General features: G+C 32.4%; 1 non-coding gene across 1 annotated transcript; it reads right to left on the reverse strand.

The window, feature by feature from the left end:
• Positions 1–10,362: 10,362 nt before the first annotated feature.
• Positions 10,363–10,442, reverse strand: TRNAL-UAG (transfer RNA leucine (anticodon UAG)). Its single transcript has one exon. It is a non-coding gene; the product is annotated as a tRNA-Leu (tRNA).
• Positions 10,443–15,000: the final 4,558 nt, after the last annotated feature.

Here is a 15,000-nt window from a genome sequence, read left to right on the forward strand (position 1 = left end):
ATGGATTTCTGACTACATTCTCCATAGGTCCCTCTTAGATCTTCTTTCTCCAATCTTGGATTAGGGAAGAAGGAGATATTCGCGACTACTGGCGATTTCATTATGGGGCAGCTCATGATCTTCATATCGATCTATTATCCACCTCTGTATCTATTCTTTCTTAGCTAAACAGGTGGAAGATCTATCCAATTTGGTTATATTATATCATGGACTCGAAAAACGGATCTGAATTTGACTGAAATGCACGATCTTCACAGGTATCACTTTTCACGATACCTAAAAGGTGGAATAGCGATTTTCGAACCATTTCCTATAAGAGAATGGTTTCCATTACTTTGAGAAATGGATTCTTATATCAAACTATAGCTATTGCATTAAAGAAGAAAAGAAACTAATAGAAGTCGAAGACGCGGAATGATAGTGAATAGAGAGAAAGATTCTTCTGATTTTCTTGTTTCTATCTACTAGACGCCGTAGAGAATTGAGAATTTTCATGTCTTTCAATTCTCGTACTCGTAATTGGAAAGTTATGGAAGGAGACCCATCATTTTGCAATGAAAAACAACATATAAAACTCTGGACAATTTCGAAATCAGGCCAAGCGTCTTAATACATATGCAAAAAAATGCATTATTGGCCCACCATTGATTAGAAGATTTAGCTTGTATGAATCGCTATTGGTTTGATACGAATAATGACAATCGTTTCAGTATGTTAAGGATACAGATGTATCCACAATTCATTTAGAGTTACTTAATAGTCTATTTCTTATACCATATCTCTATCCCGTGAAATTCTCGAGCCAAAAGATGGATGCATATGCTGTGTTTCATTTTGCTAAATGATATCAATTAAATGGTGTATCAATTCCATAAATTGCATATAGCAATAAATAAATCAGCAAAATTCTTTCTAATATTTTAGATAGAAGAAATGTTTCTTCTATCTAAAATATTAGAAAGAATGTACCCTTCTATCCAAATCCAATTTGCATCGATAAAATAAATCCAAATTCCAGTAGTAGATGAATAATTGCAAATTTGTGTGTGTACGAGATTAGAATAACTTCAAAATAACTGACATAATTTTGTATTTTTCCTGATCAGAAAAATACATGAAAAAGAAAGGAGGTAGAAAAATTTTTGGATTTATGGTTAAAGAAGAAAAAGAAGAAAACAGGGGTTCTGTTGAATTTCAAGTATTCAGTTTCACCAATAAGATACGGAGACTTGCTTCACATTTGGAATTACACAAAAAAGATTTTTCATCGGAAAGAGGTCTACGAAGACTTTTGGGGAAAACGTCGACGTTTGCTGGCTTATTTGGCAAAGAAAAATAGAGTACGTTATAAGAAATTAATCGGTCAGTTGAATATTCGGGAGCAGTAATTTAATCGTTCAAATTTTTTTCTTGTTTTATTATTTTTTTAGTAGTCTTATAGTAGTCTTAGATTTTTCATTTTGATGAGCCTCGCTTTGAGGAATTCATGGAATAATCCATTTTCATGGAATAATGAATTAAGGAAGAAAGGATATGAGTCTACCGCTTACAAGAAAAGATCTCATGATAGTCAATATGGGCCCTCAACACCCATCAATGCATGGTGTTCTTCGACTGATCGTTACTCTCGATGGTGAGGATGTTATTGATTGTGAACCCATATTAGGCTATTTACACAGAGGAATGGAAAAAATCGCGGAAAACCGAACTATTATACAATACTTACCTTATGTAACAAGGTGGGATTATTTAGCTACTATGTTTACAGAAGCAATAACAGTAAATGCACCAGAATTCTTGGAGAATATTCAAATACCACAAAGAGCCAGCTATATTAGGGTAATTATGTTAGAATTAAGCCGGATAGCTTCTCACTTGCTATGGCTTGGACCTTTTATGGCGGATCTCGGCGCACAGACTCCTTTTTTCTATATTTTTAGAGAGGAGAGAATTAATATATGATCTATTTGAAGCTGCTACAGGTATGCGAATGATGCACAATTACTTTCGCATCGGAGGAGTAGCCGCCGATCTACCTTATGGATGGATCGATAAATGTTTAGATTTCTGTGATTATTTTTTTACGCGGAGTTGTTGAATATCAACAACTTATTACACAGAATCCAATTTTTTAGAGCGAGTTGAAGGAGTAGGTTTTATTAGCGGAGAAGAAGCAGTAAATTGGGGCTTATCGGGACCGATGTTACGAGCTTCTGGAATACAATGGGATCTTCGTAAAGTAGATCCTTATGAGTCTTACAACCAATTTGATTGGAAAGTCCAATGGCAAAAAAGAAGGGGATTCGTTAGCTCGCTATTTAGTACGAATTGGTGAAATGAGGGAATCCATCAAAATAATTCAACAAGCTGTAGAAAAAATTCCTGGAGGACCTTATGAGAATTTAGAAGTCCGACGCTTTAAGAAAGAAAAGAATTCTGAATGGAATGATTTTGAGTATAAATTTCTTGGTAAAAAACCTTCGCCCAATTTTGAATTGTCAAGACAAGAGCTTTATGTAAGAGTAGAAGCCCCAAAAGGTGAATTAGGGATTTATCTAGTAGGAGATGATAGCCTTTTCCCCTGGAGATGGAAAATCCGTCCACCCGGGTTTATTAATTTGCAAATTCTTCCTCAGCTAGTTAAAAAAATGAAATTGGCTGATATCATGACGATATTAGGTAGTATAGATATCATTATGGGGGAAGTTGATCGTTGAAATGATAATAGATAGGGTAGAGGTAGAAACTATCAATTCTTTTTCGAAATTGGAATTATTAAAAGAAGTCTATGGACTGATATCGATTCTACCCATTTTGACCCTCCTTTTGGGAATAACAATAGAGGTACTCGTAATTGTGTGGTTAGAAAGAGAAATATCTGCGTCGATACAACAACGTATTGGTCCTGAATATGCTGGCCCCCTGGGCCTGCTTCAAGCTATAGCAGATGGGACTAAGCTACTTTTAAAAGAAGATATTCTGCCATCCCGAGGAGATATTTCTTTATTTAGCATTGGACCCTCTATAGCAGTCATATCAGTTTTATTAAGTTTTTTAGTTATCCCTTTGGGATATCATTTTGTTTTAGCCGATCTTAGTATTGGTGTTTTTTTATGGATTGCCATTTCAAGTATAGCTCCTATTGGTCTTCTTATGGCAGGATATAGCTCAAATAATAAATATTCTTTTTCAGGCGGTCTACGAGCTGCTGCTCAATCCATTAGTTATGAAATACCATTAACTTTTTGTGTGCTAGCAATATCTCTACGTGTGATTCGTTAAAATAGATCTTTTTCCTATAAAATCCATTAACTATTTATATTCCTTTTCTTATTTAGTATTTGGGTTGGTAAGTTAAACTAGATAGCTATATGAGTGAAACAAAACAGCTTAAAAATTTGTAGTAAAAGAAAAAATCTCATTTCCTACGTACAAGAAAAAAGTGGAAGTAAACATAAGCAGTGTAAACTCTTTATCCCAAGGTTGATATTTTTTAATTAGTCATCATATCTTGAAGCGGCCAAGAATAAAGGATTCACGATATGGAATTCCATTACTAGAATACTCCTAGTTATTACTATAACTTAATAATCCATAAGAAGAATCCACCAAAAGTTAGTGAAGGGTTAGGAACACTAAAGTACATAAAGGATTAGTAATGGAAAATCTAAAACATTAGAGATTTTTGCCCATAAAAGGAATCATAATAAGGACTTGCAATTTGTAGAAATTATCAAGTAGTACTTTCTTCGGATTCCGATCCAGAGTATGTTCCCATTCACTTGTTAAGGAAATGGCTATCAAGAACGAATTAACCCTTTATCCATTTTTTCTTTTTGAATACCCCCTCCCTGGGGAAAGAAGAATAGTAAAAAAGATATGGAGTGCACTAGAAAAAATTTTCATTATTTCCTTCCTCTATCCATATTCATGCAGAATTGCTCATGAACTAATACCCAACTCTTTCCATTTATTAATTGAATTCCTATAACAAGTAACAAGTGTTTTATTCCAAGATTAAGTTATTACTGAACAAAGAAAAATTTTCATTATATTATAAAGGATGAGATCAATTCGGAAGCGCTTTTTCTTATTCTAGCAGACGGAATTCCTTTGGTCTAATTTAGGACTTTCAAATCTATTTATTTTATTTTATCTAATTCTATCTACGCCCCAGGGGCTAGGAACAAAACAGTCCTTTCTTTTTTCTGATCATAGAGAAGCCGTATGAAGCTAAGGTTTCATGTACGGTTTTGAAATAGCGGTGGGAACTGTGATGTTATCATCGACTATGATTATCTAACAGTTCAAGTACAGTTGATATAGTTGAAGCACAGTCAAAATACGGTTTTTTTTGGATGGAATATTTGGCGTCAGCCTATAGGTTTTCTGGTTTTTTAATTTCTTCTTTGGCAGAATGTGAAAGATTACCCTTTGATTTACCAGAAGCGGAGGAAGAATTAGTAGCAGGTTACCAAACTGAATATTCCGGTATCAAATATGGTTTATTTTATCTTGTTTCTTACCTAAATTTATTAGTTTCTTCTTTATTTGTAACAGTTCTCTACTTGGGCGGGTGGAATTTCTCTATTCCCTATATATCCTTTTTTGATTTTTTCCAAATGAATAAAGCAGTTGGAATTTTGGAAATGACAATGGGTATATTTATTACATTAACTAAAGCTTATTTATTTCTCTTCATTTCTATCACAATAAGATGGACTTTACCGAGGATGAGAATGGATCAGTTATTAAATCTTGGATGGAAAATTTCTTTTACCTATTTCCCTGGGCAATCTCTTATTAACAACCTCTTCTCAACTTGTTTCACTATAAATAAGATAATACAATAATAGTAAGAATATTTTCAACACAAAAGCTCTCTCAAACAAGAGAAAGAAACATATCTTTTTCATAGATATTTAGAATGAATATGTTCCCTATGGTAACTGGGTTCATGAGTTATGGTCAACAAACAATACGTGCTACAAGGTACATAGGTCAAAGTTTCATAACTACCTTATCCCACACAAATCGTTTACCTATAACGATTCACTACCCTTATGAAAAATCAATTACACCAGAGCGTTTCCGAGGGCGAATCCACTTTGAATTTGATAAATGTATTGCTTGTGAAGTATGTGTTCGCGTATGTCCGATAGATTTACCCGTTGTGGATTGGAGATTTGAAAAGGATATTAAAAGAAAACAATTGCTTAATTATAGTATTGATTTCGGAGTTTGTATATTTTGTGGCAATTGTGTTGAGTACTGTCCAACAAGCTGTTTATCAATGACTGAAGAATATGAACTTTCTACCTATGATCGTCATGAATTGAATTACAATCAAATTGCTTTAAGTCGGTTACCAATCTCCATAATGGGAGATTACACAATTCAAACAATTAGGAATTCGTCTGAAAGTAAAATAAACAAAGAAAAATCTTCGAATTCAAGAACGATTACTGATTACTAAACTTTGATTTTGTCTTTTTGTTATAAAAATCTAATAATTCTTTATTAAACTTTAAAATTAAACTATAAAGAAAAACTACTGCTTATTGGAAATTATTTCTTATTTTAAATCAGACTAGATTTTCGTGATATAATATAATTTATAACTATACAGTTTATACACAAAAAAATACCCAAATCCTTTTTTCCTTCCTTGAATCCTTTAGTTTTAGTCAGTTCATGAAAAATTTTTATACTATTAATTTCTTTTTATCCATAATGGATTTACCTGGACCAATACATGAGATTCTTATGCTATTTGGGGGATTTGTTCTTCTACTAGGGGGTCTAGGAGTAGTATTACTTACCAACCCCATTTATTCTGCCTTTTCGCTGGGATTAGTTCTTGTTTGTATATCCTTATTCTATTTTTTTATTAAATTCCTACTTTGTAGCTGTCGCACAACTTCTTATTTATGTGGGGAGCCATAAATGTCTTGATCATATTCGCTGTAATGTTCGTAAATGGCTCAGAATGGTTCTAAAGATAAGAATTATTGGACTATTGGAGATGGGTTCACTTCACTCGTTTGTATAACTATTGTTTTTTCGCTAATGACTACTATCCCAGATACGTCGTGGTATGGAATTCTTTGGACTACAAGATCAAACCAAATAGTAGAACAGGGTCTCATAAATAATGTTCAACAAATTGGAATTCATTTAGCAACCGATTTTTATCTTCCGTTTGAACTCATTTCCATAATTCTTCTAGTTTCTTTAATAGGTGCAATTACTATGGCTCGGCAATAAGAAAACTTAGAAAAAGTACAAATTATAAGAATTGCAAATCTAAAATAAATAACTAAAGAATCACAATTTTGATTTAGTAAAATCCATCTACTGCCAACAAATACCTCCTTTATTTTCTCTTTTGTTGTGTAATTGTTCTATTGTAATTAATTGAATCGGTTCAATTCTTGCCCTCATATTGAAATGAATCGAGATTGATAAGGAGTTAGTTAATGATGTTTGAGCATGTACTTTTTTTGAGTGTCTATTTATTTTCGATTGGTATCTATGGATTGATCACAAGCCGAAACATGGTTAGAGCTCTAATATGTCTTGAACTTATACTGAATTCAATTAATCTAAATCTCGTAACATTTTCTGATCTATTTGATAGTCGCCAATTAAAAGGAGATATTTTCGCAATTTTTGTTATAGCCCTTGCGGCTGCTGAAGCCGCTATTGGACTATCCATTCTTTCTTCCATCCATCGTAATAGGAAATCCACTCGTATCAATCAATCTAATTTATTGAATAATTAGAATTTTGAATAATTAGACATAGAATCCTCTAAACAAAGGCGCACATATTAAAATAAATAGAAATCAATACTATTTTCTTAGTATTATTTGAGAATATCCATTTTTTTTAGTAGATTATTGCTTTTTTTAGTAGATTATTGCATAGTATTCTTTTTCACTTAAATGAATTTTTGTATTTGTAATTCATTGATATTGCAATTTGAATATTGCAATAATTTATATTGAAAAGGACGATAGCCAATTTATTGGCTAATTCGAATTCGTCTGTACAATTCGTAAAATTCTTTCTTATTTCTTATTGTTGAAATCCAAAATTAAAGTCTCTTGGCTCTCTTCACGCTTTCTCACAAACAGATTAAAAATAGATTTTTATTTTTGAAGTTTGGATAAACCATTGCTTCGTCTGGTGTCTACAATACATATGACTCATTATAGTACTAATTTCATTTTTACCAGATCGAAAAATTTTATGTTGAAAAGAAAAATTTATAGATCCAATGTCACATTCCGTAAAAATTTACGATACATGTATAGGATGCACTCAATGTGTACGAGCTTGTCCAACAGATGTATTAGAAATGATACCCTGGGATGGATGTAAAGCCAAGCAAATTGCTTCCGCGCCGAGAACCGAAGATTGTGTGGGTTGTAAGAGATGTGAATCTGCCTGCCCGACAGATTTTTTAAGTGTCCGCGTTTATTTAGGGCCTGAAACAACACGTAGCATGGCTCTATCTTATTGATACGTTACAAAAAACTTCACTCGAATCGTCTGATTCCTCTTTACCGAAGAAGCCTGTGCTCGAAATAATCGAGCACGGGCTTTTCTGGTCAAAACGTATCTTGTCTTTATCACTTTATCATGAGTTATTTTCCTTGGTTAACAATACTTGTTGTTTTGCCGATATTTGCAGGTTCATTAATTTTCTTTTTACCTCATAAGGGAAACAAAGTCGTTAGGTGGTATACTATATCTATTTGTTTATTAGAATTCCTTCTAATGACTTATGCGTTCTGTTATCATTTCCAACTGGAGGATCCCTTAATCCAATTAAAGGAGGATTATAAATGGATAGATGTCTTCGATTTCCACTGGAGATTGGGAATCGATGGACTTTCATTAGGATCTATTTTATTGACAGGATTTATCACTACTTTAGCTACTTTAGCAGCTTGGCCAATTACACGGAATTCGCGATTATTCTATTTCCTGATGCTCGCAATGTATAGTGGTCAAATAGGATTATTTTCTTCGCGAGACCTTTTACTTTTTTTTATCATGTGGGAGTTAGAATTAATTCCTGTTTACTTACTTTTATCCATGTGGGGGGGGGAAGAGGCGTCTATATTCAGCTACAAAGTTTATTTTGTATACTGCAGGCGGTTCCATTTTTTTCTTAATCGGAGTTCTGGGTATGGGCTTATATGGTTCCAACGAACCAGGATTAGATTTGGAAAGATTAATTAATCAATCATACCCCTGCAACCTTGGAAATACTTTTATATTTTGGCTTCCTTATTGCTTATGCTGTCAAATTGCCGATTATACCCCTACATACGTGGGTTACCAGATACCCATGGGGAAGCACATTATAGTACATGTATGCTTTTAGCGGGAATATTATTAAAGATGGGAGCATATGGATTGATTCGGATCAACATGGAATTGTTACCTCATGCTCATTATCTATTTTCGCCCTGGTTAGTAATAATAGGAGCGATCCAAATAATCTATGCAGCTTCAACTTCTCTTGGTCAACGAAATTTCAAAAAAAAGAATAGCTTATTCCTCTGTATCTCACATGGGTTTCATAATTATAGGAATTGGTTCCATAACCAACATTGGACTCAATGGAGCTATTTTACAAATATTATCCCATGGATTTATTGGTGCTACACTTTTTTTTCTTGGCAGGAACCGCTTCTGATAGAATGCGTCTTGTTTATCTCGAAGAACTGGGGGGAATATCCATCCCAATGCCTAAAATTTTTACCATGTTTAGTAGCTTTTCAATGGCTTCTCTTGCCTTACCAGGAATGAGTGGTTTTGTCGCAGAATTAGTAGTATTTTTTGGACTAATTACTAGTCCAAAATTTCTGTTAATGCCAAAAACACTAATTACTTTTGTAATGGCAATTGGAATGATATTAACTCCTATTTATTTATTATCTATGTTACGCCAGATGTTCTATGGATACAAGCTATTTTAATGTTCCAAACGCAAATTTTGTGGATTCTGGACCACGAGAACTCTTTATTTTAATCTGTATCTTTTTACCAGTAATAGGAATTGGTATTTATCCAGATTTTGTTCTCTCCCTATCCGTTGACAGGGTAGAGGCTCTCTTATCCAATTATTATCCTAAATAGGTTTGCTTTTTTTTACTCGTCTGCTCTATTAATGCAGAAATAAGTAAAAAAGTATAATTAGATCTATCTCGAATTTTTGAGAACCCTTTGAGAAGGCGTTCAAGGGGTTCTCAAATAAAACATAAAAGTAAAAACCTTCATTTCATGAAGGTTTTATTTTATGTAATCATTTAGGTGTTAATGTAAACGAACCATAACTATGTAAGCCTATTCCTAATAGATTTATACCAAAATAACAAATCCAAATTATAAGAAATCCTATCGAAGCTATAAGTGCAGAATTCGTACCCTTCCAATTTGTATTTGTTCTACTATGTAAATAAATTGCGAATATGGTCCAAGTAATAAATGCCCAAGTTTCCTTAGGATCCCAATTCCAATAGGATCCCCAGGCCTCATTAGCCCATACTGCTCCACAAAGAATACCTACGGTTAAAAGGGTAAATCCTAGGCTAATGACACGATAACTCCAAGAATCCAAACGCTCCGTTAATTGATATTTGTAATAATTTGGAAATGAAGGGACAGAGGTTCTTTTTAAAGCACTTCTTTTTGCATAAAAATATTTAATATCACTAAAGAAAAATGTTTTATTTAAAACATTTTTTTTCTTTTTAGAAAAGAAATGGAAATTATTTCGAAATCTAATGATTAGAATAGCGGCAGATAATAAGGATCCGCACAAAAGAGTTGCATAGCTTAATAACATCATACTGACATGCATCATTAACCACTGAGATTGTAGAGCAGGTACTAGTATCGTGGATTGATGCATTTCAGTTAAAAGACCCGATGTGGCAAAGCCTTGCGTTAAAATAGTACTTGGCGTAGTTATTGTGCTTAAATCATTTTTAGAGTTCTGTATTTTAGGAATGGTATGAAGAATATACAGGGCCCATGAAAGGAAGATCAATGACTCATATAAATTACTTAATGGAAAATGTCCCGAGGAAGCCCAACGAGAAACTAAGAATCCTGTTATAGAGAAAAAAGTAACTATCATTCCTTTTTCTGACGAATCACGTAATCCTCCAAGTTCACGAACTAATAAGGTTATAAAATGAATCGTAATCACAATTGAAATCGTTGAGAAAGAGATATGAGTTAGTATATGTTCTAAAGTTGCAAATAGCATAAGGGGAAGGTCCCATTACAAAATTGTAAATTTCGAATTGATTTCTAATCTATTGTATTCTTTTTCAAGAATGCCGCCACTCGGATTCGAACCGAGATGCTTGAGCACTGCTTCCTAAGAGCAGCGTGTCTACCAATTTCACCATGGCGGCTAACTTCAAATAATAGGTAACTTAAAAGAATAATAGCTATTATCTTGGGAATCGTCGATATTGGGAAAGTCCATAAAATTTAGGAACATTAGAGTTTTCATTAAAATAGACTTCGTTTGGTAGTATCGTTTCCATTTTTTTTTTACAATAAACTCTTGCTTTGCCCAATAGAAACACAAACACTGCTTGAAAGAGTTGGAATTTCTTTTTTCTAACTTGCAATTGTAGAACTAATTTTTTCTAATTAATTTCTCGTTTACATTTTGAAAATTCTTTCAATACAATGAAAAAAATCCAAAAGGGTTTCTATTTAATGATGAAATTAAAATGGATAAATGGAAAAGGCTTTTTGGATTTTTTAAAAATTTCTAGAATGAAAGTCTTTATGCTCTTATTAATAAGATTTACTAACCTTATGATTTTGGAGAAGATAGGTGGAAGTTGTAAGTCCTATTGTAAGAATACTCCACTTTTCATAATTTTCATAATAGAATATGAGGATTCTATTATGAAAATTATGAAAAGTTCATTGATAGGAAAAGAATACTTAGCACACAGTATACCAAACAAAACTTTTTTTTCTTGTATATATAAGATAAGAGGGGTTTTTTTGTTCTAAGAATATTGTACCGAGTAATTCGACACATAAAAGTACATTCAAAGAAGAATCAAAATTATTAAATAATTGGAATTCTTTTTTGATAAGTCAATTCATATTATTCCAAAATCTTATTATTTGTTTGTTGCCCAGAAAAACCCTTTGGTTTTGGATGCTCATTACCGCTCGAAAATGATCTTGATTTTACTAAAGAATAAGATTGTACTATGGAAAAATAAGTCTTTTTCTTCCAAATATTTTTACGAATACGCTTTTTTGACATTGAAGTACGTTTTTTTTGGAACTGCCATTCAAAAAGGAAATTACTTTTTTCTAGTTGTATGTGAAAGACATCTATTGCTGCAAATCAATCCTTCTTTCTTCTTTTTATTAGTATTTATACTTAGATACTGAAAGATACTTAAATTTTGAATTATTTTTTACTTCATTTTGTCTAATGCGGATAAGACAACAAGAATTTTTTAACATTTTTTCTTTATATATTTTATACTTGTTTTTTAATAATATAGAATATATAGAAAGGTTTCTCATTTAAATCTATTTATATCTATTTATATATCAAGTATACTCCATATATAGATATATGGTATGGAAGCCTATCCCCCATATAAGATAAGACGGGGGGATAAAAAGAAGGGAAAATGAAAATAGTTAATTAAGTTCAGAATGGTATTCCATAAAGGAAAGGAATTCCAATCAAAACAAAAAATACTGAGTCTCTTAAACAAGACATTCTAAAACTTAGGTAATTTATAGTCATTAGGATTTTAGTTCTATATGAAGTAAGGACTATTCGATAATTTCTTATAAACATAGGTTTTCATTGGAATTCACTCAATCAGTTAATTATGGAACAAGAGAGCTGTTTCATCTTTGTTTTAAAGAAATATAAAAATGAATTATGAATAGAAAGTAAAATGATTCCACTTTTTTTTTTTATTTTTATAAATATCTTTATTTAGTTAATAAAATAACTAGGTAACGAAGTTATTTTATTAACTTTTTTAATTTAACCAACTAAACCCATTCTTAATTTTTAATTATTTCAATGAGATAAATTTTGGAAAAATTAAGAATTTCAGTATTTTTTCTTATTCTTTTTATTTATTCTTTCAGAAAGAGATAAGAATTGGTTTGGTGAATCGGAAACAATTTTATAGAAAAATTGAAGTAAAAATTGAAGTAAAAATTGCAATTTCTTTTCTTATGGAACATACATATCAATATGCATGGGTAATCCCTCTTCTCCCACTTCCAGTTATTATGTCAATGGGATTTGGCCTTATTCTTATTCCTACAGCAACAAAAAATCTTCGTCGCATATGGGCTTTTCCTAGTGTTTTACTCTTAAGTATAGCTATGGTATTCTCAGTTCAACTGTCTATTCAACAAATAAATGGAAGTTCGATCTATCAATATCTATGGTCTTGGACCGTCAATAATGATTTTTCTTTAGAATTTGGATACTTGATTGACCCACTTACTTCTATTATGTTAATGCTAATTACTACTGTAGGAATCCTGGTTCTTATTTATAGTGATGGTTATATGTCTCACGATGAAGGATATTTGAGATTTTTTGTTTATATAAGTTTTTTCAATACTTCCATGTTGGGATTGGTTACTAGCTCCAATTTGATACAAATTTATTTTTTTTGGGAACTCGTGGGAATGTGTTCTTATTTATTGATAGGCTTTTGGTTTACACGACCAATCGCAGCGAGTGCTTGTCAAAAAGCTTTTGTAACTAATCGTGTAGGGGATTTTGGTCTATTATTAGGAATTTTAGGTTTTTTTTGGATAACAGGTAGTTTAGAGTTTAGGGATTTGTTCAAAATAGCTAATAACTGGATTCCTAATAATGGAATTAACTCTTTACTTACTACTTTGTGTGCTTTTTTATTATTCCTTGGTGCAGTTGCGAAATCCGCACAATTCCCTCTTCACGTATGGTTACCCGATGCTATGGAAGGGCCCACTCCTATTTCGGCTCTTATACACGCAGCAACTATGGTTGCTGCGGGAATTTTTCTTCTAGCTCGACTTCTTCCTCTTTTCATATCTTTACCTTTGATAATGAGTTTTATTTCTTTAGTAGGTACAATAACACTATTCTTAGGAGCTACTTTAGCTCTTGCTCAGAGAGATATTAAAAGAAGCTTAGCCTATTCTACAATGTCTCAATTGGGTTATATGATGTTAGCTCTAGGTATAGGTTCTTATCAAGCTGCTTTATTCCATTTGATCACTCATGCTTATTCAAAAGCTTTATTGTTCTTGGGATCCGGATCCGTTATTCATTCAATGGAACCTCTTGTTGGATATTCACCAGATAAAAGTCAAAATATGGTTCTTATGGGCGGTTTAAGAAAATACATTCCAATCACAAGAACTACTTTTTTATGGGGTACACTTTCTCTTTGTGGTATTCCACCTCTTGCTTGTTTCTGGTCCAAAGATGAAATCCTTAGTAATAGTTGGTTGTATTCGCCCTTTTTTGGAATAATAGCCTCCTTTACTGCAGGATTAACTGCCTTTTATATGTTTCGGATATATTTACTTACATTTGATGGGTATTTGCGTGTTCATTTTCAAAATTACAGTAGCACTAAAGAGAGTTCCTTGTATTCAATATCCTTATGGGGAAAAAGGATACCCAAAGGAGTGAATAGGGATTTCGTTTTATCAACAACGAAGAGTGGAGTTTCTTTTTTTTCACAAAATATACCAAAAATTCAAGGTAATACAAGAAATAGGATAGGATCCTTTACTACGTCTTTTGGGGCTAAAAACACTTTTGCCTATCCGCATGAAACGGGAAATACTATGTTATTTCCTCTTCTTATATTACTACTTTTCACTTTGTTCATTGGATTCATAGGAATCTCTTTTGATAATGGAGGAATTGGTAATGGAATAGCAGAGTTAACCATATTATCAAAGTGGTTAACTCCCTCAATAAACTTTACCCAGGAAAGTTCTAATTCTTTTGTAAATTCATATGAATTTATTACTAATGCAATTTCTTCTGTAAGTCTAGCTATCTTTGGTTTATTCATAGCATATATCTTCTATGGATCCGCTTATTCTTTTTTTCAGAATTTGGATTTAATAAACTCTTTTTACAAAGGAAATCCTAAAAAAGAATTTTTAGATCAAGTAAAAAAAAATATATACAGTTGGTCATATAATCGTGGTTATATAGATATTTTCTATACTAGGGTCTTTACCCTCGGTATAAGAGGGTTAACCGAACTCACGGAGTTTTTTGATAAGGGTGTTATTGATGGAATTACCAATGGAGTGGGTCTTGCTAGTTTTTGTATAGGAGAGGAAATTAAATATGTAGGGGGAGGTCGAATCTCGTCTTATTTATTCTTTTTTTTATGTTATGTATCTGTGTTTTTATTCTTTTTTCTTTCTTAAGTTAAGGAATTTACAACTCCCTTTCTACAATCTCTCTATATCCTTGTTACATAAGGTAAGTATTGTATAATAGTTCGGTTTTCCGCGATTTTTTCCATTCCTCTGTGTAAATAGCCTAATATGGGTTCACAATCAATAACATCCTCACCATCGAGAGTAACGATCAGTCGAAGAACACCATGCATTGATGGGTGTTGAGGGCCCATATTGACTATCATGAGATCTTTTCTTGTAAGCGGTAGACTCATATCCTTTCTTCCTTAATTCATTATTCCATGAAAATGGATTATTCCATGAATTCCTCAAAGCGAGGCTCATCAAAATGAAAAATCTAAGACTACTATAAGACTACTAAAAAAATAATAAAACAAGAAAAAAATTTGAACGATTAAATTACTGCTCCCGAATATTCAACTGACCGATTAATTTCTTATAACGTACTCTATTTTTCTTTGCCAAATAAGCCAGCAAACGTCGACGTTTTCCCAAAAGTCTTCGTAGACCTCTTTCCGA

Source organism: Aegilops tauschii, unplaced genomic scaffold (genome assembly GCF_002575655.3).
Source record: "Aegilops tauschii subsp. strangulata cultivar AL8/78 unplaced genomic scaffold, Aet v6.0 ptg000665l_obj, whole genome shotgun sequence".
Taxonomy (NCBI): domain Eukaryota; kingdom Viridiplantae; phylum Streptophyta; class Magnoliopsida; order Poales; family Poaceae; genus Aegilops; species Aegilops tauschii.